The sequence below is a fragment of the Prenolepis imparis genome, unplaced genomic scaffold (genome assembly GCF_030444845.1).
Source record: "Prenolepis imparis isolate NDT839.2.m4 unplaced genomic scaffold, iyPreImpa1.0 SCAF_5, whole genome shotgun sequence".
Lineage (NCBI taxonomy): Eukaryota > Metazoa > Arthropoda > Insecta > Hymenoptera > Formicidae > Prenolepis > Prenolepis imparis.
In genome coordinates, this window is record NW_028141163.1 from 16445669 (window position 1) to 16473034 (window position 27366).

Below are 27366 nucleotides of genomic sequence, written 5' to 3' on the forward strand. Positions count from 1 at the left end.
TATTCCGTAAGGTCTATAGTAGATATTAAAAAAAAAGATTTTTTAGTTATCTGTATAAAATATTTTGTTCACCCTCAGAGTAAATTTAATATAAATATTCTATAACATGTGTATGTGTACAAATAATATAAACAAGACCTCTAGAAAAACTACCCCTTAACATGATTAAAATCATCAAAAATAGATCGCGATGTCAAAAAATAATCAGCATCCAACACACGGCAGCGTTACTTTGACAGTATCTTAGATATACTTCGATACTATCGTAAGCATCCCCAGACGTACAGTCGAGTGCGTATCGTGCGTTTTTACGAGCGCTCGGCGACGTCTCGCAAGTCGTTTCAACGCGACGAGATACTTTCGCGGCTCGGTGGTTCGTCGTTCAGCGTCGAAGGAGGGAAAGATGGTGAGGATGGGCCGCGAGGATAATCCAGCGACGACGTAAAGAAGGGAATGCCAATGGAGAAAGAAAAAAACGGGTCACTCGTTTTTCACGGTTCCTTAACGCGCCGCACCCTCTCACACACACAAATCGTGTGTAATTGCAAGACCCACGTCAAGTTGGCATCCGACTGTCATCGCGCGAGTGTCGTACGGCGAATTTATAGTCGTCGACCTGTCCTCCTTCATTTCCAGGAAGAAAAATTAGGATGTGCTAGCAGGAACTTAGGAAATGGACGAGACGTGTAATAATTAACATGCAGTGCGATGAATGCGAAGAGAATCTCCGTCATTTTTTTTCAATGTTCCAATCAACTTGGAACCATTTTTCTTCTTTCAGAGAGGAAAAGATATGACGCGTTTAAGCTTTTAATTCTCCACATTAAATATCTCCTTAATCACCAAATCTTACATTTCACATTCAAATAAAAAATGATGTTAATTTTAAATTAATAGAAAAATAAGATTTTATTCTTCATTTAATTACTTTGCTTCAAAGAAGAGCTTTAAATAACCTAATTATTAGCTCTCAGCCAGCAAATCTTCATTAAAAAGCAACTGCCCAAAATCGATCAAAGAATCTCTCATTAACGAAAATCGTTAAGTGCAGCCGCATCGAGATATTACGTAAATATTTATTTTCCATTTCGTCGTCTCGGACGAGTTTCAGCGCGAATATGCGAAATTAGGTACCCGATGTTACGTATATTATTCTCTCCTCAAAATTCGCACGGCAGAATCCCCGTTATCCCTGAGATAAATATAAGATTCGCGCCTTCCTTCCCCTCTCCCCTTAATTCCCAAATATTTTTTTGCGATACAGCCTGGAGCTCAACTTGTTGCGCTTTACTGGCCCGTCACCGCTCGCTGAAATTTCTATTTGTTCCGAGGACGCGTGATAAAGGACGAACGACGATATATAGAATAGAGAGAAAAGGAACTAGACGAAGCAGGGAAAGAAACAAATACGCATGAAAAAAGATATGCGAAATGGAAAAATGGCAGAGCGATCCATAAGAGCTGTCTCGGTAAATATAAACAGAAGCTGTTTCTCTTCGTTTTCCTGCAAGCCAAAGTTACACGATTCTTTCTCTATGATTATGGCACACAGATGAATTGAATAGAATCTGATAATTGAATAGACAAATTTTACTTTTTTTTAACGCGTAATTTAAAAAATCGTATAGTACGATGTAATATATTTTTTCCGGGGGATAACATTTGACTTTTCAAATCTATAACTGGGATTACGAGATATGACGCAACGTTTAGACATTTCGCTTCGATCAATCAATGCGAAGTGAATCATGGGAAAATAGAGAATGCGATCACTTCCGTGGAAACATTATGTGTATACAATCCACTTCGCCTCGGACAATTTATTCAGGATGATCATCAAGATGGAGTGAACCATGTAAATTTCCCCTTTAACAAATTCGGAGAAGGATGCGAGAATTACAGAGAGTATGGAGCCTCAAGGGCAAATCCGGCGGCACCGGTTCGAAAGCAAAAGGAGAAATAATAAGGGCGGGGCCGTGACGGAAAGCGGAAAGAGAAGCTGGAGAAGGACAGAGGATGTCGAGGGACAAATAAGAGAAGGACGATGAGGACGCGCGAGAACCAGAACGAGCTTAGGGATGCGCGAACAAATTGCAGGAAGGGGAATAAGGGTGGCGAACGGTAGGGATGCTTAATGATAGAGAATTGCAAGTAATGGCGGCTAACGCGGCCTATTTAACACCTCCGCGCGCCTTCCGCCATCCAATCACATGAAATAACCTTCGTGTCCCTGTTAATATTTTTCTATCGTCTCGAAGGCAAACACTATCCGCCTTACATACTCATAGAGATGGATGAACAAGCAATAAATACAGACTTTTAATCATATTCGTATCCACGCGCACACATAAATATAAATAAAATAAAATAAAAAAAATATATATATAGCTCTTAAATAAATATTAATTAAAAATATTAACTGGAGCATTTAATATTGAGTCAAGGAATAAAAAATGACTAATAAAACTGAATCCAAGCAACTGATGCTCGCATTCCCTGTTCGTTTATCGTACATCTATCTTTATGTGCATTAGACTCCTCCATCTCAGGGCTGCTCGGCCGAGCAAATTATTACGCTTCCAGGATGCAATTTCGCTCGCTTTAGAATATCGTAATAGTGTTTGTCCCTCAGGCTTACGAGCGTATCGCGAAAAGTCGTTTTCCCGCAGACATATATTTTTTAACTTAATCGACGATGCTTAAAGTAGTTATTTCTGATTTTTTTTTAAATATCCAATCAAAAGATTGCCATTATCTAGACTGTGTAAAAGATAAATTCTTGTATTAAAAAACATGTGTCTTTATTAATTAAATACAAAGAGATGATCTTTTTATACAAGAGATAAATAAAAATTAAAAATTACGACTGTTTGCGTTCGATGATCTGTTTCAATCTCGTCTATCGTATTCGCTTCGGGCGAGATCATCAAGGATGAGTTGTATAAAATCTAGCTTTACGATAGTCGCCGGACAAACGGTAGCGAAAAGAAATTGATGTAGAAGCACTCGAAGTCGATCGGTTACTCTCGTTCGCGCTCTAACGAGACGGTAATGTTGCTATTACGTGCAGTCGTTATTCGTAGTTTCGTTTTACGAGCGAAACGAGTAATCGGTTTAGTTGGCCGAACGCATCGGAATAATTGAATGCACCGAGAAAGATAGCCGCACCTCGCGATTGTTCGCACAAATTCCCGGCGTTTGCATCCATGTGTTTGCGCGCGTGTTTTTTCTGTAATAATTTGATCCCGCGGATTCATCGTCGCCAAATCGCGGATTTGACGAATTTATCTCTACACCGCGCGAGCCGAATCAAAACACCCATATCAATATTCCGTCTCGACGAGACGTTCGAATGTCCATTCGTCCGCGATCTACCGCGCTCTCTAAAATCCTCATCGAATCGTCATAAATGTCATTTCTCAATAATGACGCGACAATTTTCGCACGTAAAAATTTCGATTATTTTTAAGCTAAACATTTTTTTTTTATTCCAGGAAAATATATATTTTTCTACTTTATTTTTTAAACAGAGAGAAACAAGTATCTCGAGTGAAATCATAAAAATAAAAATCCTCTCGTTCCATTAAATCTCAGTGAGTCAATCTAAAGTCAATATACGGGCAAAATTTAGCGAAAAGTCACCGGCGTGTCGCTCTGCGACAAAAATCGCTGCAAGATTCTAAAATCGCATTAAGCGGCCGAGTTAACGAAAGTGAGCGCAAACTGAACACGAGAAGGGCGAGGTGATGGGCAAGAAGGAAGTTGGAGAGGGGCAAGGAGAAGCGAAGAAAAAAAAGAGTACGAAGGAAGAAGAGGGGGAGAAAGGAAGGGAAAAAAGACGTCGAGGCCGGACGCACACTCGAGTCACGCCGAAACGAGGTCCAGCCCCATGAACCTTACATAAACCAGCCTCATCTACTCTCCTCTTTCTTTCAGACTGGTCCTCTTTATCTTCGCCCTCGCAGTCGCGATCTCTCTCTCTTCTCCCCCCCGCGCGTCTTTGCTCTCCCTCTCCCTGGACCGCAAGGCACGGTATTAAAGCCGTGCTCACATAAAGCGCTTTTAATTTCGTATTTCTTTCTTCGGCACGTTCTCCAACAGGCGCGCCTTAACCAGTTTATAACCGGAGTCAAATGTGCGGCGCGTGATATAAATTATTTATTTCCGTTGAGCGCTATCGCATAATTTCGCTGAATTAACGGGGCGCGTTGCGGCGCAGGGAAAGCAGTCGAGAGGATGATGGTTATTCTTCTCTTTCCCTCACTTCGTTTCACCTAGATTGCGATGAATCGGTGCTGTAACGCAACGTAAATTTATGCGCCAGAAAAATTTATTTATGCGTGTCGGAAAGTTTGTCGATATATCCAACCTACATCATCCCCAGATCAATCGCATATTTTTCCATTTACAAATTCTTTTGAGTTTGTAAAGTTGATCCCGAATGAGAGAAAAATTGTTATTTACCTCGATATAACGATCAATCCTTATTAAAATTTCGTTTACTTGTAATTAAATCGAAATTAAGCTTGTTGAACTTTATTAACGACAACAAAAATCATATCCATTAAAAATTCACGATCATTAGACTGATTTATAATCATAACTGAATTCACCGTGAAATTAAATATTATTTCATCCTATACTAAGCTACTGTATTAAAAAACGTCTTTCGCTTTTTGCTCCTCGATGCCTTCTCTCGTACCCGTCCACGAGATGTGCCATTAAATAACGTTCACGTAAAGCGCTTGTAATTTCGTATTTCATCCTTCGGCACACTCTCTTTCCCAAGAGACCGCATTAAGTACTTTATAGCTCATGTCAAATATTTCTTAAGATCGGAACTTTACGGTGCGACGGTCCTTTATTGTACCTTACTAACAGCCGCAACGATAAAACACATTTAAAACGAATTTTCATCGCAACCATAATAATAATTGAACCATATTTAAAGAAACATAAAGGCTCAGTGTACAAGTAAAATTAACAAATACAAGATTAAGCAATTTAACTTAAAACGTTTGAAAAATATGCTGACATTTCACATATTTCAAGGGGAAAAAAACGCGTTGATATCACAGAGACGCCATCGTGCATCGTGCACGAAGAAAAGATCGTTCGGCAAAGCGGAAACAAGCGACGAGAAAAGTCGCGACGAAACTTCTGTCACACGGGTCAGAGAAGTGATACCTCGTCGTTTCTCCCTTTTTTTTTCTTCTTCCTCGCGCGGCCGCGGAGCGGAGAAGCAAAGGAAAATGCCGTTGAAAATATTCGATTTCCGCGAGAAGCTGGCGAGCTCTCTCGTCTCTGAAAGTAGGCAGACTCCTTAAAGCGTTCGCGGCACGTAGTAGAAAGTCGGAGCAAAACGATCCTCAACTTTGCACGTCTTTCTGGCCGAAGATATCTCTCACCCTCCGCGAGATCGCAGCCAACGATCGTCCCCGTTTCATTCTCCTTTCTTTCCAGTCATTTCATCTTTTTTTCGCTCCTAGTCTCGCGCGATCGTCCGATTTGTAAATAGGATACGATGTTCCAGCAGAGAAGTTACCGACCTTTGAAAATCGAAAATCGAATCGACATGCGGAGTCAAAAATTTCATTCGATATCTTATAGACGAGATAGCTTCTGAAAAAATAACTTTGGCCATCCGTAAATCTATACGATATTTATGTCTTTTTGAGACTCTTGCTCTACCGTCACTCTTGTATTTAATATTATTTAATAATGCTATCAGTTAAAAATGATAACTAGAATACTATCTAAAATTACCGACTCTACCTCAATCGAATTTCGTCTCGAAATGTCTTTAATATCCACAAAGTATTATATAAATTATAAATCATTCAATCATTGTATATATATATTTCTGTGATTAATAATAAAATATTAAATGATCAAGAAATCTAATATTTCATTAGAGAACATTCGTTGGGAATATGCTTAATTAACTATACTTTATTACTTTATTTAATTTAATATACATATAGATAGTGCAAATTAATTAATTAAATTAAGTATATGTATAATTCAGGAATTCATTAATTTTATCATTATTATATGTACATATATACAGTGAATTCTTATAATTGAGAAAATGAACTAATTTCCAGCATCGTGATATAAATGTCAATATATTTAATCGCGTACTTTTATGAATCGCTTCCTTTAGCGTTTTACTTTGGAGATTAAAATAACTTTGCACAACACTGTGTATGTCCATGATCTTACAATTACACTAAATTGCAAGAGAAGTAGTTTATCAAATTAAAAAAAAAAAATTAAATATATAGAAAAGTACCCGAAAGCAGAAGCACAGTTTCATAGCTCAATAAAACAAGTTTCACATGTCGTTTCGATGCAAAGATCGAGAACCACTGTCGAAGGAACGAAGCCACAATGCCAGCCGATTGATTTACGTTGCTCGTTACGCGGTCCACTGCTCCGAAGAGAGAAAAATAAATTGATAGAGAGGGGTAGTGGAGAGAATGGAAGAGAGAGAACGGTGGTGGAAAAGAACGAAAGAGGGAACGAGCGAGCGAGAAAAAGGAAAGGATCCAGAGAAAGATGGAGGGAGAAAGAGAAAGAATGTCGGGCTGGAAGAAAGAGCACTTCTCAAGGAAGAGAACGCGAAAGGGGAAGGAGAGGGAGGGTGCAAGGAGGAACGAGGAGCGGACCAAAAGAGCCGCATGATGGGAAATGCAAAGTAGAATGAGGCAGTATTGCGCGCAAAGAAAAGGAAGGCTGGCTTTTACCCGAGGTCACGCTCGTGCGTCACGTTCGCTCGACTAATCGCAACTTCTATTACTACCGCTCGTTGATTTACTTCCGATCGCTGATCCGGAATGAGAGCGGTTAGCGAGATTTCGGCTGAATTTACCGCGAACCCGCAGTAATAAGGCGCTGCCTCCAGGATTTGATCCATCGGAGACCATCGCTACCGGAAAATACGATCGGTCTTGCAATCTTCCTGAACGTGTGCGCTCTTGCCACGAAATATTCCTTCGATGCGAGCTTTTCCCGAACAATATGTCCAAAAATCTATCTTCGATTACAGCTTATACCGCGCTATAATAATCGGATGACTCCTTTTTCCCCGACGGTAAGTCTCAAGACTGTCGTTTTTATACAGGTAAACAAGATTGAGTTATATGCAAAAATCTTACCGACATGAATTCGCAAGGAGTAAAGATTGCTCCGAGGAGGTCCGAGGGGAAGAAGCGCATGTAAAAGGACACGGACGGCTCCAAAATGGCGCATGATGGAAAATGCAAAGTAGAGAGCGAGATATATCTTGACGGCGAATAAGAAGATTTCTACCGAGCTTGTGCTCGCGCACAGTCACGTCCGGTCCGTAGAGCTCAGACTCCGTTAACACTATCATTTATAAGATAAAAAATGAAGACTTGAAAATTCTTACGATTATTTTCTCTCTCTCTGTGCACGTTGTAAAAATATTCGCGAAAGAGAAGGAAAGTAGTATTAGAATAATATTCAACAAATAAAGTGGAGGAAATATATATCTGTATAATATAATTAATTTGCTATTAATGAATGTATGTTGAATAAAAAGCGCACATGTGTCATCGTTAACTTGTTTTTAAGGCCAGCATAATATAAATATAAATTGATTATTAAGCTATTAATAAATTAATTAAAATCAATATCCACATCTGCATTCGCGATAACCTCGTTTCTTCGTACATGAGTGGATACAAAATACGCCAATTATGAAACATACATAAATTAATAAAAACAGATCGGTGTAAACAAGTAAAAAATTTATTTGAAATCTTGATCGGTGAAAAGTGATGCCTATTACGAGCCATCTTAATTTCCACATTTTCATTACTCTTTCAAATTTAATGAAATTATATTTATTATTTTCAATTTTTACTTTGTTATCCTTGCAAACACGCGGTCACGCGTTCCTGTAATTTCGGCGCTAAAGTAATAATATTTTTAAAAAATAGTAAATTGATATGTGTATTTGAAGTACAAATCGCAAATATTTTTCATGTGCACAATGCGAAAAATAAATCCGTAATTAAAAGAAGTTCATAAATTGCACATGATGTACAGAGCTACAAAAAAAAAAAAAAAAAAAAAAAAAACAGAGTTATCGCCGTATTTTTTTCGTGCAACGTCGCTTCTCCGTATATCCGCGACGCTCTCAACATCCTTTCCTTCCTTATCTAAATCCGGTCGGTGCAGCGTGACATGACTCCCACGAATCTCAGACGAGGGCGAGGAAGAAGAGCAACGCGCGAATGAACAGTACCTCGCGCCGGCTCATCGATATTCGTCGGGGCGGCCCGCGAGGCATCAAGACGGAAAAGAAACAGAAATAAATGCAGAGCGAAGAAAACGAGAGAGAGAGAGAGAGAGAGACAGAAAAAAAAAGAGAGAAGACGCAGTATCTCCCAAGGAGTAATCCCAGTCATTAGCGTACCGATCGCTTCGCTCCAATACTGCCACTTCGTGCTTTTTCACGGACCACTCCGAAACCGATCCGTGTCCGTTGCAAGGTGACTAATGGATTCGAGAATTGCGCCCAATTGTAATTGCAGATGCAGCCGGTGCATACAGATGTACGCATTCGACGCGACGTGCGGGAATACGTATCCTTCTCGCGTAAAGTACAAGTGCAACGTCCCACAATAGTGTGATCTCTGTGTGTACCGGATGAGATCTATACCGACAATAGGAAATTCCTGTGATTTTTTCCGTGTCGCTTCTTTCGAGAGGATAGAGGATATTTAATTAGATGGCGATAGAATGCATAAAATAATGTACGTAGAGCTCGAAATGAGACGATTTTTCCTCTGTCAAAGTTTAATTAAAAATTATTTTTCACGATAACTATATTTCTGGCATTAATAACAGCACGACGTGTTTCGTAATTAATATACACTAAAATTATTGCCATAAATATATTAAATTAGTATTTCAAGTTTCCTCCTTCTGCTCTCTATCAGCTAAACGTTACAGTCCATTCTTGCGCTGAGGGCGTCTTAGAAGTAATCTGGGAAATTCCATCGAGTTCCGCTAAGAGGAAGATTGCTGCCGGGATCCTCGATACGCGTATATCGATAGCGTCGTCCGCACGTTCCGCCTTCCCTTTACTATCGTCCGAAAATCCAGTCGGAGCTATTAACCGCTTTTACAGCCGCGCGCGGAAAGTAAAAGGTAACGCCGCGTCGCTTCACGACATCGCATTGCGAACGAACAAAAATGGAGAGAGAAATTCCGACACAAGCGCAAAGAGAATAAAGGATTTTTTTTTTCCGTAAAAGTAGGAGTATAGAACAAACGGGATAGAGACACATGTGTGTGCGCACAAGCGATAATACATGAAGGAGCAACAACCACTTTTACGATACAGCTCTCTCTCTCTCTCTCTTTCTCTCGCGAATATCGCGGTATCCAAGAGTATCAGCAGAGAGTAGCTGCGAGGGAAAATAGAATGAAATGACCGCACACATGCAAGGAGTAGCGGAGCGAACGAACCGAGGAGAAGCACATACGACGTCGTGCCTTACGTGAGTTAAGACTCCGACGCGGTTCTTAATTTGAGAGCGATGCCGCGACGAGGGGGATCGCGACGGGAGGAGGGCTGGAGATCGGATGGACGACGACGAAGCGCAACCCCCGAAGACAAAAGCGCTCGTGTGTGCTTTACGAGCCGTAGCCTTTTCTCCGCCAACGTAGCGGCTACATACGGCTCTTTTTATCAGCCGTAAATTTAATCAAGCCGCGATTGACGCACGAAGAGGGAGAGGTTGGAAAGAGAAGAGTATAGGGGGGGGGGAGGACAAGCGCTTTAGGCAGAGGCTTTCAATCAATGTCTAGACTGTCCTCTTGTCACGAAAACTCGCGCTATGCGGTCCTGATGCGTCGAGGGCAGGCAAAGAGTCGAGAGGGAAAGGGGTGAGGGGAATAGAAAAAGGAGGAAGAGGAAAAAATTGATAAAACGCTCCTCTCTCTCCCTAGGAGGTCTCAAGAGGCAACGATAAGAAGGGGGACACCTTGAATGCGATGCGTGTCGTTACGTAGTCGCGGTCGTCCCTCGATAAGGACGGGAAGCTTTGCAACACAAATATGCGCGCTCGATATCTCTCGGTGAATCGTGATTTATTGCGCCGAGGTGTGTTCGTGCTCGCGATATACATATATATATATATATATGTATGTATATACATGGGCGCGGTATTTTCTTATTACTGAATATTTCCAAGGGGAATAAAGGTGCAGTCCCTCGTGAGGGGGGGGACTGCAAAATATCGAGAGAAGTACGTCAATTAAAACCTTGGGGTGTGTGAATTACTGAATTGATTCTCGATACTTTCGTTCCTCCAATAAAATTTATACGAAGGTATCTCTCTCTTTGCTCTTTAACACGCTCGGTAGGAAAACATGTACATATCAAAGATACCAACACTTGAAATAGATGTAAAACGCAGATCGTAAGAAACGTCACAAATCCCGGATGTCATGGAGATAATTTGTACATACGTTTTCCATTAGCAATTCTTATGGAAAATTAATTTTGCCTTTAACATTAATTTTTACATTAATCTTTATATGTCATAATAATATATATTATTATATATACACAAAAGAATGCGGAGATTCATATGATAGTTTTCGACATTATGGAATTTTCACCAAAATTGTCAAGTCATCGAAGCAAGAATTTTTACGAAATGCCATTAGACTATCCGACTGCCGGGTATTTAGCAGTTAAACATCCAAATTCGTGCCATCGAGACGCGGAAGAGACGTGCCGGGGATCTAAATGAGTTAAGGATTAACTGCTCGGTAATCGCGAGATCGCGCCGGCGGCAGGGTACCCGGAAAATTGACGAAGTGCGCGATTATTAACGGCGTATGCGCGCGTGTTACGGTAATTAAGAAAGCGGCGTTACTATTAAGGAAATTCCGCATTAGCTCTCCGGGTAATACGCGGATAAGGAGTCGCGGGAGTTATTCGATTTAACCTGGGGTATTAGCGAGACAAGCCTGCGAAAATTATCCCGCAGTTTGTGTGTCCTACATATACAACATATAAGAGGGAGGGGGGCCCCCCTCCTCTGATCGCGAGACCGCGATATCTGTCGCCCCGATGGAATTTCGAGGCGCCGCAAGACGGAAATGTAATAGCGGAAAATCGATGCCCACCCCCTCGCGCCTTCTGGTCCCCACTGTCCCTGCGCTTCCCCTCTTTCCTTCTCCCCTTTCGACGTCTACCGAGTTAAACTCTCTCCGCGATATTCGAGTAACTTCCGCTCCGACGAGGCGGCACGAAACTGCAACGACGTGTTTGGACGTTTGACTTACAGGCTCGGAAACTTGTTTATTCGCATTGCGAGGCGCGCAGGGGCGAAATGTATGGAATCGTCGGTAACTTACAGACGCTTCCAAACGCGAAACGGAAACTTCCGCCGTCTGCGTCCCGCCCGAAATAAGAATCGCGAGTGGAAACGGCAGCGCGCGGTGGCGTAAGTCATCTCCGCTATAAAAATACGTCATCGACGGCGAACGCCTCGATAGTCACGCGCGTCGCAGCAGCGTTTCCGTCGATATATACATACATATTCGCGATAGAACTCGTCCGAAAACTTGGAGAACATCTCACCAGCAATTTTTATGCATTTCTAAGCTTGTCAAAAATTGTCGATACCGTGAAATCGCCTTCGCGTTACACCTTCTTCTAAAATCAGACAGCTACTGTTGTCGAGAGAAAAATGAATGGTAGCAGTAATAAATCTAACACACACGTCATCCAAATAAATCGTTGGATCTATACATGTAACAAACTTCTCCCGGCTATAACAAATATATCACTGGAAATTATATTGAGGGTAAATTTCATTACAAATGTTCATTTCTCGCCGAATCGCGATTTCTCGTCCTCGTTTTCGTTACGCGATCGTTGAATTCTCGCCAAAAGCGTTCACGTCATGCGGTCGCGGATTCACCGCCAAATTTTTCACCACGTCGAAGGATGACGAGGATCGATCACTCGCGATCGACGTTTAAACTAGAGCGCTGTCTTGAAAATGAGTATTCTTAACGTGGCCACGAGAGAGCTTTCCCTCTGCCGATAAGACACTGATTTATTACCTCGGTCGCTGTAGAGTAAACAGCGCCGCGCAACATCGAGCATTAATCTGTAACCCATTAAGCGTGCGCCGACTTTTAATTAATTATTTTCCCCGGATTTTCTCTCTCTCTCTCATCGGCTGGAGCCAAAAGCGCAAAGTGCCAGGAATAAATGCGACTGTGGTCTTTTTACTCGGTGCATGTCATCGATCCCCGCCGTGGCGCCGACGATCAATCGTTTCTCGTCGCCGTCGATTCAAAAACTTCACCCGAACGCGCAAAGTAGAAATTTATGGGATTGTCGGTATCTAATGGATCCACTTTGCGCCGTACAAACGAGTCGAATGGCGAATTCACGAGCCGCGATTAAAATAAAAGCACAAATTATGAGCTGCACCCGAACGAACATTCCCTCTTTTTTTTTTAAAGTCGCAGGAAGAATGGATATACTTCAAAGAAATAAAACTACCGTAAGTCTATGAAAATAATCGCACTTTAAATCATTGTATGAAATTTAAAAAATTGAAGTATCTCTTGATCTATTTTATGCTTATAACTGGAAATAAATAAATGTAAAACACGCAAGTATATATTAATTTCTTCCAGCTTCAATCTATATATGTATATTATTATAACAAAACTTATAAAATTGTTAAATATTTGATTCACAATCTCATTACGTCTTATAACTTTAATGAAACAACTCTATTAAATTCCTATAAAATATTATCTTTGAAGAGAAAAAGAAGATTATTCACACGCTGTAAAAATAGATATAAATTTTTACAATAGCAGTATAACTTTCCTTCTCAAGAAATATGAAATTAAGATACTTTAGATATTATGAGAATAAAATTCTCATCTCCCATATACGCGATTTCGCTCCCACCACAGATCCCCATTTTCGTTCGGGTTTTTTGTTCCGTTCGGTGCTTTAAACAGAGAGGAGGACGTCAGTCCGTCAGCTTTAATGCCTATTAGCCACGTCGGAAATTGGACACGCCATAAAAATTTCAGTGTGGAGAAATGACGAGAGAGAGAGAAAGAGGGAGAGAGAAGAGAAAAAGAGGTGAAAGAGACCGTCAGAGGAGGAGAAGACGAGGGAATAAAACGAGCGAACGGGACAAGAGAATGATACGACCTAGCAGGACGAAGAAGCGGAAAAAGAGGAGTCGGAATGGCCGAGAGAGCGGCGGAAGAAGACGACCAAGTAGTGCGGGAAAAAAGAGAGGAAGGCAAAGGAGAACATGAACGCAGGAGATCTCGGTGAAAGCTCTCTAACAAAGACGTTTCATATTTTTATATTTTGGGGAAAGGCGCGGAGGGGTGTTCCGAGCGAGGTTTATGGTGCTATTACTCTGTTTGTTATTGCGGCAAATGTTACTATTACGGAGTGTACGGAGCTGAAGGAGAGTCGTTCTCGCAAAAGGAGCACGTTTGCGTGAAGACGCTGGCAAATATAATCTGCCATCTACTTTCCACGCGAGGGACTGCTCCGTTGAACGGCTTAAAACGAGCGAGTCTTTCAAACTAGAAAAGATATTCCCTCAACGTCTAATCCTCCCGATTTGCTTATCGCGCATAAATTAACAGCTCCCGTTTAAGAGAATAAATTATTATACATTTGTAAAAAATTATACAGTAATTATGTATACATTACGCACACAGAACACTTTATACATAAAACATTAAGCAATTATCTCGAAAATTATTGTTGCATTATTTTTAAATATAAATATAATGTAAAACAAATTATTCCGTTTGATAACCGAGCTCCAAAAATGGAGTAAATCTACATAAAAGTTTTTTTTCTACCGATAATTGTAAAAAGAACAAAAGAGAGATCGTGAAAAGGGATTAAAATAATCGCAAGATATAAGAAGTTCAAGAGCAAAGGGAGACTTTGTAGCAATAAGAAAAAAGAGACAGTTTTTAATGGAAATCCAATTCAAAAAATCAACGGGAAAATGAATAATCGGACGAAAGAAGAATATACGACCCGTAAGCGCAATAAACGATAATTGGATGCTTAAAACGGGTTGAGAGTTATCGCCGGAGAAAAGAAGTTAAATGCCGCTCGTTGAAGATCGCAAACAACATTGGTAAAGTAATCCAATTACTTCCGTTTTTAATTGAATCATATGACTTCACTGAAAACGTTTCCTCTCTTAAGTGTTTGATTTGCATGAGTACGTATAGTCTCTTTCTGAAATCGAGAATTTCTCTATATATATGCCTTAATAAATAAATCGTTCTATATATCTTATAATTTTTCGATTCATGATGCTAATTTTAATGATCTCCAGATATTGTTTATCATAAAAATGGAGAGACAATGCTGTTCTGTTTAAAATTTTCTTCTTTTTAAAACAAATTTATTTTCGTATTAATTTTTTTAAGTATATTTTTGTAATATTGCTAATAGTTTTTAATATCACGCGATAAAAAAATTCTTTTGTAATTATATCATCTCTTTTAAACAACATTTTTCTCATAATAATTAAAATGAAATCAATAACGATGATGAAAATTTGATATTAGAAATAGCTGAGCGTAAAACTTTTTTCTCGATAACACAAAACTTAAATAAAATTGAATTCTCAACTTTAACGCTTAAAATAAACTGCACTGAACTTGAGCGAGTTTAAGATTAAACAGCATTGGAATCAATTTCAGTGCATTGAACGTAAAAAAATCTTGTTTCTCTCGCTTTGCGTTATTTGACGGACGACAATTTGGCAAGTTTCGACAGAATGATCGAGCATGAAAGGCTTACGAAGAAAGGTCCGCAGCAGAAGGAATAATGACATTTCTCCTGTCCTGAATCTCTCGTCGTAATAAGGATCTCTCTTCGACACGCGAGTGGGATCGATCGCTCAACAAGCGCGTTATATACCTATCTCTCTTCGCTTTCATATTTTTATACGGTCTAATAAATATCTTATCTGCATCGAGTATCTTGGTGTTTTATGACTGCGGATCGCTCGACGAAGAAGGCGGGCGCGACGAGGTAAAAGTCAGAAATAAATGGGAGTCGAAAATCCTACGACGTCGATAACAGACTCCGAAATTAGCTAGCCGTACTAAATTCCCAATAGAGATTGAACGGGCTCGTTGAGCCTCTCCTATCGTGAATAACTACGTTTAGTACGCCAACCGGTAAATGGGCTCGCCAGTAAATGACCGACGGTACATATATATATACATATACTATATATATTCGTTTGTAGAGAAAATCCCAGTAGCCCGGAATTGCGAGGAGAAACACGTGATAATTAAAGTTACAAAAATACAACGGTTGTAAAAAAAAAAGAATCAAGTAGAGAGATAGGTCTGAAAAAAGGACGAGCAGAGTGGAAAGATACACTTGCTGTCCGACGAGCGCTACTTTCATTGTAATTATCGTCGTAATTATCCGTTGCTCCGCGGCGTAAAGAGGAAAGAGAAGCATTATTTCTTTTCTTCGTGAAAGATGCCCTGTACATTAAGTAGAAATATCTCGTAACGTACGCTTGTCTTTCTTCTGCGAAATGTTCAGCGATTCTACGGCGCGAAATAACCCGAGGAATTAATCGAAATACTTGTCATCGTCGCCTCCCTTGTGTTTAAACGTTATCCCAATGGCTCTTAGGGATCTACTACTGGAATATATAGATTGTCCAAGAAGATGCGCGCTATCTCTAAATTACAGGTAGTAGAGGCCAAACAATGCACAGAATCATAGTTGAAACTGTGAATTAGTCTTCTTTGTCTAATTTCTCTTGGTTCAATAATTTGACAAGTAAGTCTTAGCGCAAATTGAAAATGAAATGAAATATAATACAAAAATTGTATTCATTGTTAAAAATTCAATTAACATCTAAATGTGTTGTTGCAATAAATGAAGCTTGTTATATATTCAACTACTTCACCGATTCCAAATGGAACTTGGATCCATTTGAACGAGCCCATCTTAATATTTGAAACAGTGAATTTATAAACGCAAAATGCAATAAGCTTATCGTTGCAGTAATATGCACGATCGATAGCAGCTTGAGCAGACATATTCGCAAGTACGAATTTAAGAAAATATCTGAGAGAGAGAGAGAGAGAGAGATAAAAGCCTGATTGTTGACGATGCCAAGTATTCATCCGTGAAAACATCATCGTAAGCGAACGAAGAGAGAGAAAGAGAGAGGAAAAGATGCTTTTCAGCGTATGCATTTTACGAAACCACGGCAGCCAGACGTCGGTTATCGATTGGGAATGACTTTCGCGCAAACGTGTCAGAAACGAGAAGCATGATAAACGTGATAAGAGGCGGACAAGCGGCGATGTCATGAGAAGGAGAAAGAGAAAGAGAGGGAGAGAGAGCCGAAAGTCTCGCTTCAAAATTGCAGTCTTCTGCTCGCGGCGGCGATCGACGTTTCCCGATAAACGAGAGGGAGACGACGACAAAGTCGACGTCTCCGCCGAAAACGACTATACGCCTGTTTCTCACTCGTTACCCCCGCGGGAATGGAGGACAGAGGGAGAGAGCGCTGAAAAATGGGGAAATAGAATTTAAGAGCGAGAGGCATCGCGGGAGAACGAAAATATCTCCGGATCGAAGACGAGGAAAAGAGGGTGGCTCGCGATAATTGAAAGACAGCGCGCTTCTAACACGGAAGATCGCGAGGCGAGAATGAAAAGGAGAGAATATATATCCTTCTGAAATACATCGCGCGCGCCGTTCGGATATCTGGCTTATATTAATATTACTTTAAGTACCGTCAAATATATTAATATCATTAGAGCATAACTTACGAATTATTAAAGTACAATAACAAACATTAACTTTGCGTTCTAGTTAGACGTAAAGTTCTGCAATAGAGATTCGAGAAAATTTATCAAATTTATACTGTTATTTAATATTCACTTGTTATATAATATTCATTAATTTCTCAAGAGCAAATATTTTGTCTTTAGTCGTAATTTTATACTGTCCGTCGAGATACTTGAAATCTCTTTGTTTTCTTTAATGAAAAGAATGCTAATAATTCCATTTTGCTAAACAAAGATCACTCTCGGAATGCTTATAAGGATTTTATTATGGTTTTATTAATGTAAACTATTTTGCGTTCGGTTTCAGAAACTCGGGGCAAACTCCGCCGAGTTAAGAAAGCGATCAACAAACAAAGAAGTTTCGTGAACCTTGAAACTTATTGATTACTTTCTTAAAGACTCAACATTGTTAAAGACTCGACATTTTCTTAGTATGGCGCAAACTCAATCCCGCTGATACCATATTACAACAACTTATGATATTAATATACGAACGATAATACGGTATAATTACATAGTACATATTTATAAAATTATTTTTCCCAAAAAATGTAAAACACAAAATTTTGCTTGAATAATTTTTTAATTAAAAAAGTGTTAAAAAAATTGTTCAAAGTATGTACAAAATCGTATTACTTCCCATTTTTCTAATCTATATATTTGCTCTTCGGCTTCGAAAATATTACATCCTCGAGTTGAACGTCTCACTCTACATTAAGAATCGCAAATGCGAAAGAAAACGAGATCCGGGAAGGAGATCAAATATAATACCAAATCAGAATTACTGGAATGGGAAGCGGGGGAGCGTGAAAGTGCAGTCTCGCGCGGCGAAGAGTAAAACGCGAAGGCGAGACGGTGGCAAATTATTCGACACCGGTGTCCCGGCTCTCGAAATTGTATTCCTGAGCGACCGGCGCGAGACGCGGGGGATAGTAGTCGCCGATAAACGAGCGACGTTTCTCGATAAACCCCTGGAGAACATCGCTTCTCCGGAGCTTCCGCTCGCCGAGGTATATATACGGTATACAGTTACTCTACACTTCCACCTTTTCAGATTCTCCCGTCTTTACCTCTCGGACGGACGAAACACGCGTCCGACCGTATTCACTGCCGGCCGTATAAGAATCCTCTCCTTCTACCCCGACGAAGGATAGAAGAGAGCCAAGGACTACGAGGACACCGGCGGACGATGTCTTCCTCGGCAATCAGGAGGTCGTTTTCTACGAGACGAGTGAAATCGGACCTGTCAAGTGTATGTTTCGGAGGCGAATCGAAACGTAGTAGAGAAGTTTAAAAATAAGTGCGGAGGCAAGAGAGGAAAAAATAAAAATAAAAATACTTTTGCTTCCACCCCGGTAGATAGACATTTCTCGTTGTGAATCCTCCTTTCTTCTCAACAGATTGGCGTGTATTAAATTGCAGTAAATAAATAATATATTATTTTTTAAAAACAGAGCTCTGGCTACCACACAGTCGAGCGAGCGGAGAAAGGGAAAGGGGGAGAAAAGACGACCGGCCATAACTTTCGATCCCTCGGCAATCTCGGTTTATAGGGACCGCCTCGCATGACAATGCGGAACGACGGTTCGGCAGGTGTTGCACCCGCTAGAAGCGCCTAATTCGACCGGCGGCACATGCCGCTCGTAAACCATACCGTACTACATCGCATCGCAGCCGGAGAAGCTATCTCGGATAGGAGGGAGAGAGAGAGAAAGAGAGAGAGACTTGGCCGGTGCTCTCATCTTTTGTACACGCACCGGGCGCCATAAATGTAATTTGGACGGTGGCGATACCGAGCCACCTATACCTTATGATCCAAAGAGAGAGAGCATAATAACATTATAATAAAGGTAAACACGATAGCGGGACTACAAATGTAGCCAGGGGATACGACGTGTGAATTACTTCGCGCGGCCGCTTCGCGTAAATATGACTAAATTATTCCTTCTTGCTTTACGCTAAAGCTAAATGTAAATTGCGAAATTTATTTACGCCGATGTATTCTCGATTACGATTGCATTCTCCAAGCAGCAGAGATATATGTAATTATTTATACAATATAATTTGCCCGGTTTATTCGTATATATCGTTAAAAAGTTTGACGTAGAAATTTAAAAAAAAATGTATTTCTCGCAATGATCGTGGATAAACAAAGTAGAATAATTAGCTAATGAAATGTTTCGTTTAATTGAATCGCGTTTCCATAAATAGGAAAAAGTTTACAAACACCTATACATTGTGCGAAATTTGCGGCGTGTATAGGCCACGGCGAATTGTACAGCCGGCGGATAACGCGAGTACGCCGATAAATAATATAGTGGCGAGATCTGGCAATCAAGAAGGGTCGAAATAGATGCCTAATTCGAGCAAATTCGACCTAAACCTAATCGGATCAGCTCGCGCCGCTCGTAAACTACAAAGACGACCACCGGCGGATATACGATCCATCATCCCCGCGCGCAGGATCAGGGCGCTCCATAAATGTAATTCGGACAAACAGCGATATACCGTAGGCTGTCACGTAACACGGAGAGGTTAATGAGAAACGTGAAAAGAGAGACGCGGCGAGAGCGATGCAATAATAATCAGGTGACGTAGTTAATGCGCTCCTCCCCGTCGGTTTAATACGACGTGACCGCGTTTGATCCTATTTTTATCCCTCTCTCTCTCTCTCTCTATCCGCGCCCGCGATTGCATCAAACGGGATGAGCTACTCGAAAACTAGAAATACGATAATATGTGACATTTAGCTCGCGCGGCTCCGCCAGCGCTGCCTGATATTTCCGTCGATGTGAAATCGATACTTTATCCAATGATGAGGATTAAACTGAGAATACGCGCTCGCGCGGAAAATGTTCTCCGGTATATAGCCGGCATATAGTCGTGCAAATTGGTTTTAATTTCAAATAACGACGGCAGTCGTTATCACTGAGATGTCATTTACGAACCCGCGCGCGGATATGAAATGCAGAAAGTGCGTTTCAATTTGTATTTCTCTATAGGTTCAAGCTGTTTCTGTAAAAACAATTTTTATATAGCCGCAACACGATCCCTTTTGCGTTTATTTAAAGGGAACGCAAAAGCGGGGAACGCTAAGCCTAACGTATATACGTGTAAAGAGGGAAAGAGAGAGATATGTGTGAGAGAACAACATTTAATTTGGCTTCATCCACTTGATAACCACCGCGAGCGTTATTGCGAATGCAAACGTAGTACTTTGTTTGACCGTTTGCAAATGACGCGAATCAATCGACCAGAATGTAGGAAAATACGCGCAGTTCCATCACCGAGCGGACGATTTTAAATTTTACGAGCAAATGTGCGGTATGTCGTATGTGTCGATTATGTTATATAGACATAGATTTTTATGGCGTGATTTTCTTCTCTTTCATTCTGACAACTCACTAGCGCGTTATGCATATATATAACAAAATTCTAAAATTTATATATTCAGGAAAATTTTATATTAGAAAAAAATCGAAAATTATGTATTATATAGTATTTCTCAGTTTCTCGTAAATGAGTCGATTAAATTTTACTTAAGAAAGTTTAATTTACATTTAAATCTCTAAGCTATTTAATTTTAAAATCTAGAACAAAATTGAAAAATCAATAATATGTTCCAACAAATCTCTTGGTTATAAAAAGTCAGCTTCAAATTTGTACAAATTAATAAATGTATGTGTATATATATGCTGTATTTCTAAGAGAAAATTCTCTCCGTGTACAAATTTGATATTAGTGATCCAGCTACGCAGAATAAAAGTGCAAAAAACATATTCTATACACGATCTTTTCGAGGATTAATTCGATTTCTCTCGTTGGTACCTATACGTTCTTTCGTCCTGACGTTCTAGTGCCTTCGTCCTGATCGCCTCCGTCAAGAACCATTTCAAGTACTATCCACGTACCACGAGCACGATTAGAAAGTTCGTCATTCGGGAGGACGGCAGTCCGTCGACAATTTGTCGCGCGAAACTTCAATTTCCCGTGAACTCCGCGACCCTCTCTGTAACTTTATTGTCGCAGCGTCTGCTAACAGGGGGGGAACGGAAGGGCGACCGGGAAAGGAGGCGAATCAAGAGCAGACGTGGCGACGAGCTAAGTGAGAGGCGGAAGAAGAAGAAGAAAAAGAAGAAGAAGAAGTAGAAGAAGAAGAGAAGAAGCAACATTTCTCCCTCCTCCTCCCCCAAAAACTATGGACGCGCGCGCGCTCGTCCTCTTCGGAGAGACCTTTCGCGAACGAACGAGCGAGCTCGCGTCTGCAATTTTCTCACGTACGCGTCATAAGTCCTTCGCGCCTTTAAGTAAGAAGTAACACCGTGCCGCGTCTCCGCTATTCCGTGTACTCGTGTCCCTAAGTATCTCGCGCGACGCGTCTACGTGTATATGATTTATCACGCGAGGAGAAGCGTGGAATCTGACGCTAACGTTGCTCGGAGACATTAAAAACTTGAACGCGATCGCGCACACGTAAAGTTAGAAGCTGACGCGATCAGCTATTCGTCACGACAGCTCGTAAATTTTCTGTCAAAAATGAGCAAAGTGATCCCCATCGTCTATACTGAAGAAGTATCCGTATGAAGTATAAATACGTGTGTACGTGTGTGTATATATTACTCCAAGTCCCCCCTTTCGATCTCGTAAAGCTCTAGCTTACGGCGCTCGATCGCGAGAAGTTGACCCAAAAAATTCCGGCCAGAAGAGACGTTTTCGCGTTGTCCAGGCGATCGCGCTAAAGTTTCCGCGTCCGGAGCTGACTCGGCGTAGTATGAAACTCCGTCACGTACGCGTCATAAGTCCTCGGTGTCTTTAAGTAAGAAGTAACGTCGCCGTACGCTCCACGAACGCCTCTCTAAGTACTGCAGAAGACTTGAACAGCGCGCGCGCGTGTGTGTGTATATTGTGGTCCGCCCACCTATACACACACATCTTGCGCGCTCCTTCAAGAAGTCGCCTGGAATATAGGCGTGAGTGGTGGTGACGGTCGAAGGCGTCGAAGGTGCTAGGAGGTTCCGGGAGATTCGGTCGAGAGGTCGGGGCGCCGGTAATGGTGGGGTGGGGTGCGAGGGGAAGAGCGGTTTTGGTAGCGCCTTACGCCGGAGTTCACTTGACGAGGAAGAGAGAAGGAGGTGGTGGTGTGCGGCGGTCAGGCGTGGCCGGCATACCAAATCCGCGGGGTATTCTGGTCATGTAGCACAGGTACGGGTCCTGGTTTTCCAAGGGAGCGACTCTCGCCTACCATCTCCGTAGCCTCCCCCTTCTCCCTTCTCTCTCTCTCTCTCCTCTCTTCTCCTCTCTCATCTTCTCTTCTCCGCTACCGCCACTCTCTGTCAAGCTCCCGCATTTTGCTCGTTCGCAGGCTCTACCTCCTGGTAGAACGGGCGGGGGGGTATTAATTGGCTTACGAGGCGACACTCATTAGCACTTTGAGTACGAGGGGTTGAGCGGACAAGGGAGGAGGTTAGAAACACCCTTCGGAGGCGTTGCTCGGGGCTACCTCGCGTCACGCGCCTTCCTACGGACTCTCTCAACCTTCCTCTTGTCCCCGTCGAGAGTCGTTTCTCGCCTCGAGGCGAGGCGAAGAGAACTACCGCGGTAATGCGATAGTCGAACCGATAGTTATACTCGATATCGGCCGATTCATCTTTGGAAAAAGCGCGATCCACGCACACGTATGATTAGGTAATAATTTTTTTTTTTATCTTTATAAATCGATGATTCTGTCTCTATGAAAAAAAAAAAACTACAAGCGTCGGTTCTTCGAAATAAAGCGATACGTTCTCTCGTCGAGTTTGTTATTTCATGGTGTATAGGAAATAAAGAAAAATCGAAAACGGTCGTCATCGAGGAAGAGCAAATTGAAAGATTATCGAAATAGCTATCGTCCTTAGATTGTCTCTGACGTTTTCCGTTTCATCGATAACACTCGTCGAACCACTCGGTGGTAGCTGAATATAGCGGGATGAAAAACGGAGAACACGATCGATTCCCGGCACTCTTGCCGGATCGTTCTTGATTAAGTGTGATTCACTCGATGTCCTAAATACAACTCGGCGCGAGATAATCGAAACGAACTTTCAATTTATTCGTTATCCAAGCGAGATACTCGGATTTTATCAATCTACACGGGGCACTTGTTTTCCGTATTTCTCATATCCTCGTGAATTTCTGATTAGTATATTTCCGACTGTATAAAAGCGTCAAAAGTTTCGAGCGATGTACAGTGAAATGAAATGTTCATAATAACTATCTATCTTCGCGAAAAATTATTCTCCTCGAGAACCTCGACGAGAGGCGCTTTCGCAAAGCCGGTAATATCCCTCGGTACAATAATAATTCATATTTCAGAGGGTACAGCCAACTCGAAACCGCCCTCGCTCCCTCTCTATATATCCTAAAATCCTCTTCCTCCCAAGGTAAAACCTTAATTCGCGCGAGTCGAGACGAAATTATGCGGAATCTCGGAGCGCGACGGACCAACGCGATCTGCATTTCGGTGAAAATATACCGAGAGTGCGGTTCGCGAGGGGGGGTGGAAAGGAGGGGGAGAGAGAATGAATCGCGCGGGTGGAAGAGGGGGGGAAGGATTGCGGCCACGGGATATTCCGTGGTCGCCCGTGGATTTGCACCCGTTGCGGTCGACCCGATACTCCGAACTCTCTCAGTAGATCCAATTTGATCGGAAGACCGCAGCGTCTCTACGGCCGACCTTGTGTAGAAACGGACAATGTGTGTACGCCCCATGCATGAGATAAACCCCGAAATGCTCATCGTCGAATCCCCCATGCGCATCCTTCTGCTTTCGCAGCCCAACCCCTCCTCCCTCTTCTCTCTAGGTCTGTTCTACGCACTCAGTAGTAGACAATGTTGCTCGATAAGGCATTGTTTCAGGGCAGTCTCGAGTCTACGAGTCTCACCTCACCTCACATTACCGTCATCTTGCGTCACCTTCCCCCCAAAACTGCCCTAAACTTTGTTCGTCTGGATCTACATAGTTGTACGTATGCGTATCGCACAAGCGCCTTTTCTTTCCACCCACGTAATATCGATTTCGTAAGACAGAACGAGACGGACAACTACCCGAAAGTATCACACGATGTACAATTCTATACGATTGAATAGATCTGTTGAAATTCTCTTCAAGTACGCAATTTACATATTTCCATCGATAATTGATACAATGGATTTCGCAAAAACTTTTGCACCGCCAGAATAAATTCGCCCATATGTCGATCACAAATCTTTTCACGAAACGATAAATGTTTCTAGTCTGTGTTTCAACAAACTGACAGACTTCCTATCCTAAAATTGACAGGCCGTAATTCATTTGTCGTGGCGTCTATTCTATCGTGGTAATAGGCGTTTTCGCGCTTTTGTTAAGTTCATAAAAAGAACACACGTTGAGAGTTTAACTTAAAAACTCTGCTGTTATAAAAAAAAAATATTGTCAGCGTTTATTGACATTTAATCACCACGATGTCAATCACTCTGAATTTTGTGAAATTGCGCGCGCACGAATGTATCATTGAATTTTTACGCATCGCGCGTGCCTTTGCCATTGAAAATATACATTCACGATTCCTTTGCTATAGCCAAATCATTTCGTACATTGTTGGCCCACGCATCTGACGCAATAGAAGCGGCCTACGTGGAATTTTAATTAACCGATAGAAGCATCTCACTTCATTCTCGTTTCATACATATGTATGCGCGCATCGATATGGATAATCCTTCGCATTGACTACAGCTACAAGCGTAGAAGAGCCCATCATCCATCGTCGTTTCATTAGAATAGTGAAGATAACATCCGCCAGTTTCATGAAACTCGTCCCACTAATTATTGAGATAAAATTTCAAAACTCGATTACCGTAGAAAATTTTTGAATATCGTAGTTTTATCTCAACTCTTATAATTCACGTTTGCAATTTGCCCTTTAATTCCAAGATATAGGATTAAAAAAAGCAAAAGTAATGGAAGTGAAAATGAGCACTGAAGTACTAGAATGATAATTCATAAAATGCAGTGGTGAGCAATATTTCAAACACAATCAAATATTGAAATAAATTATTTAAATAATTTCGCGGGCGCATTTAATTAAAATATAAATTAAAAAATATATTTAGTTTTCATGAAAATAATATAGCACATATATATTTATATCAAAAGCAAATTAGCATTTACTTTTTAAGTTAAAAGAACAATTAATATTATTTAATAAAACATGAACAAGATAAAAATATCAAGTGGCAAGAAGAAAAAATAAAATAATTACAAATTTGTACAAAAAAGTATTCAAATAATTTACTATCTATTTACGGCTTATTATTATTTTGCATTAATCACTTGTGATCCAGTAAAAAAATCAAAGCTCACGCGTTTTTATTTTCTATTTCAAATATTATTTTGGGGAGGGCCTATTTCTTAAAGTAGAGTAACTCAAATAAAAAATGAGTCGCGTTAGGTTTTCGCTCGCAAATTTGCGTTCACGCAAATTCGATATCTGCCTGGAGAGACGATATATCGCGTTCTATACTTTACATACCGCGACGCATGCTATTACACGGTCGACGTGCAACTCGCCATTCGTAGGTAATGAACCGCGCGTAAAGGTTGGTACTTGTGTCCTCTCTAGGGCATTCAACGTAAAGTAAAAGGAAAGGAACAAAAAGGAAAGAGGAAATCGCGCACACGATCACAGAGAGAATGCATGACGACGGCCCTCGAGTGACACTTGTCGTCGAGTGGGAAATCCACGTTTTTACAGCTGCGCGAGCGCGAGCCTGCACGCAACGTCGTGCGTATGGATAGAAATTATTTTCCATTCGACGCTGTCAAAGACACAGCGCTGCGTATGTGTGTATGTGTGACGGAGAGGAGGTACGCGCATAATTTTTCAATTTATCGCTGGAGAACCACCGCAATCATGCACATGGTGCCTGCCTACAACGATATACGCGTGTATATATATCAACAACCTTCGTACAACGACTATATATCTTTATCGAGAGAATAATCTAAGAAATATTCGAGATAATACAGCAATAATTGCAAAGGATTACTAAGCGTGTTAACGAAGAAGAATAAAATTCGTAAGCGACGATGACCTAAGAGAGACCGTGGAGACCGTAAAAGCGCGACGCCATCGCCGTTTATTTATATTCTTATCAAGAACGGAAACGCGACTCGTTGAGGAAGGAGACTTTGCGGAACGTTGATAAATCGAGCTCGCCTATGCGCTGCCGCTTAATGTACGCCCGATATGGAGGCCCCGAAGGCGGAGACGAAATTGGTTTTGCGCGACGACGACGACGACGACGATGGTAAACTGGATTTTCCTTGACAAACAAAACAGATGCATCGATAAAACTTCGTCATGGGGTGTATCGCTCGATATTTTCAGCGTCGAACACGTTACACGTTAGCCTAGCGGATTCTTATTGCATTTGAATCTATTTGTAATCTGATGTCAAGAAAAATGTTGAAAATTAAATTCACAATTGTGTAAACACGCGTAGAGATATTACAATGAATCACTTGAAAAATAATCGTGATTAACTTCGCGAAATTTAATTTTCAATAATTTTTTATTTTATATCATACAAAAGCGTATTCTTCTTTCAAGCTATGTATGTTTAATAACCAAGATTCATAATATTTTTACGCAGTATTGTCATATCTCTCAAAAGTTTCAAGAATATGCACGGTAATGATAAGACATTCATTGTATATATGTTGTCTTGTATCAGAGCGCTCGAGATATCTGTCTCATAATCATATCGGTTACCGCGTCAGGAGTCGTGAAGTACCATATATTTACAGGGTGGGAGGACCTGTCCCGTCGCGGTTTGCTCGGCGCGTTTCCTGAAATATACAGGGTTGAGAAAGAATCTTCTATTCCACGTAGAACGACCTGGGGTTAGGAGAGAGGCAGGGCAAAGGGTGGCGTAACGCGCGGGCTTTCGAACATTACATATTGAAGAGTCTGGAAGGTTTCGTGGGCAAGGCACGGCACGACGCGGGAGCAAAAGTCCAAGATGGGCGGGTAGGGAAAAGAGAAGAGAGAGAGAGGCGGGAGAGAGACGACGTTGGAAGAGAGGAAAGTCGCTCGGCCGGAGAGAATCTTCCGTAGTGCGGCCACGTAGTCGCCGTTTGTCGATCGTACCGCAATAATTCCTTATTGCTCCTCCAACCCCTAACCTGACCCTAGCCCTAACTCCTTCTTTTCTTTCCCGTCGTTTCTCCTCCGTCGTCTTCTTTTCTCTTCTCTCGATTCTACTCCGCGTCTCCTCTCCCTTCTCCACACTCTCGCTTCTCATTTCTGTCTCCGCCGCTTTCTACGAACAGCAAACCCACCTCACGTCCAGCCGTCCTACCTTTACTATCCCCCTCATCATCTTCTACTTTCGAAAGGGTTGCGAGGGATTAACGGAAAACCATTAAATCTGGCACGATCGAAGAAT

At 41.4% G+C, this 27366-nt stretch overlaps 1 protein-coding gene and 1 long non-coding RNA gene across 17 annotated transcripts in view; one reads left to right on the plus strand and one right to left on the minus strand.

Moving 5' to 3' along the window:
• The window catches only part of LOC145936221 (protein muscleblind), a 382974-nt gene that overhangs the window by 265007 nt on the left and 90601 nt on the right, over positions 1 to 27366 (minus strand). The window lies entirely within an intron of this gene.
• The window catches only part of LOC145936227 (uncharacterized), a 274129-nt gene that overhangs the window by 120285 nt on the left and 126478 nt on the right, over positions 1 to 27366 (plus strand). Inside the window, exons 6-7 of one of the 3 annotated variants that reach the window (XR_014425350.1) lie at positions 17957 to 18154; positions 18357 to 18486. The exons of 1 other annotated variant lie outside the window; for it this stretch is intronic. This is a non-coding gene — a long non-coding RNA (uncharacterized LOC145936227). Of the gene's footprint in view, positions 1 to 17956; positions 18487 to 27366 lie in introns of those variants that run through there. One more of the 3 variants, XR_014425349.1, reaches the window with a different exon arrangement.